We start from the raw sequence: 1,755 nt of genomic DNA, 5'->3' as shown, positions 1-1,755 counted from the left end.
AAAGAAAGAAAGAAAGAAAGAAAGAAAGAAAGAAAGAAAGAAAGAAAGAAAGAAAGAAAGAAAGAAATGAAAAAGAGAGGGAAAGAGGGGAAAGGGGAATGAGAATGGCACGCGTGATTTTGCAGTTAGGAAGACTGAGCAGTCTGAGGTTTGAGGGGAGCCTGAGAGCTGTCCTGCCGTGAGCGCACAGGTCAACTTGCCTCTGTTGCTGGAGCTTACAGAAGACTAACCTCTTGTCAGTAATTTATTCCTCTCAGCAATTAGCATCAGTGTGTGTATTCGGGGGTGGGGACGGCAGTGCTGTGTACGTCTGTGGGGAGATATGTGTGAGTGAGGTGTGTGCAGTGTGTGTGTGTGTGTGGATTTTTAGTGTCAAGCTTTTGGAAGTCCCAGTTCCTATAAAAATGTCACATGTGGTGGGTTACACTGCAGGACAGGGTCCTCTGAACTCAGGAAACCCAGACCTTTTATAACAGGCAGTAGACACACACTCTTTACTCTCACGAGAGCCACCTCTAACTTCCAAGGCTGTTTGCTCCAATTGTTCTCCAAGAGGTGGGCCAAAACAGAGATGGTCTCTGCTTGGACAAGAGGGATCCATGCAGAACTGCCTCCTAATGTCTGTAGCAGGGAATTAAAAACATGTATATAGGGCTGGAGAGATGGCTCAGAAGTTAAGAGCACTGACTGCTCTTCCAAAGGTCCTGAGTTCAATTCCCAGCAACTACATGGTGGCTCACAATCATCTATAATAAGATCGGGTGCCCTCTTCCAGAGTGCAGGCACAAATGCAGGCAGAGCACAGTATATAGAATAAATGAAGGAATGAATAACTAAATAAATCTTTGGGGGAAAATAGCTGGCTGTGGTGGCACACACCTGTAACCCCAACACTCAGCGAGGTAAAGACAGGTAGATCTCTGTGAGTTCAAGGACATCGTGATCTACAGAGTGAGTCCAGGACAGTAAAGGCTGCACAGAGAAACCCTGTCTCAAAAATCCAACCAAAACAAAACAAAAACCAAATAACCCATGTATATAACTGGGATTGAGGGTTTACAGCAATTCTCTTGAAAGTAAACTAATCTTTGCTGCTTGCCAGGACCATTCACTTCTAGAACCTTACCAGAACAAGGTGAGGCCAAAGAAAGCTGTCCAACCAACTTCATTTGCTAGCCTCTGAAAAAGCCTGAACAAAAAAAAAAAAAAAAAAAAAAAAAAAGCATATATCAAGACAAACCTAGCCTTGTTTACAAACTTGACCTAGTACCAGAAAAGCAGGTTTTGGGGAGCCTGATCTGTAGCTGTTTTAACCTGAGTGTATTATTGCGATATCTGGGGTGGGGTGGGGTGAGCACGCAGAGTAAAGGGAGGTGGAAAGCAAACTTGTCCTACAAAGCAACTTATTCTCAGGCAAAAATGCACCAGAAACAAGAGAGAAACACACTGATCCATGAGGGCATCACCATGGCTCTTTAAGGAGAAGTGTTCAGTATGTTCCTGAGGTTGAGGTGGAAGGGAGCTCACAGAGCCTGGGCAGCCGGGCCTCTAGGCTGAGAAGATGCTCAAATTTTCACAGGCAGTTTATAAACACACAGTAAGTTATTCTCCAAACCACAAAGGAATTTTCAATAAGAACTCTACAGACTCATTAAGGTTAAAATGGATTCAAGTACAAAAAAGAAGAAGAAGAAGAAGAAGAAGAAGAAGAAGAAGAAGAAGAAGAAGAAGAAGAAGAAGAAGAAGAAGAAGAAG

Source organism: Psammomys obesus, unplaced genomic scaffold (assembly GCF_907164565.1).
Source record: "Psammomys obesus unplaced genomic scaffold, mPsaObe1.curated_primary_1811, whole genome shotgun sequence".
Lineage (NCBI taxonomy): Eukaryota > Metazoa > Chordata > Mammalia > Rodentia > Muridae > Psammomys > Psammomys obesus.
The sequence above is the reverse complement of the archived record's forward strand: the minus strand, read 5'-3'. Positions refer to the sequence as shown.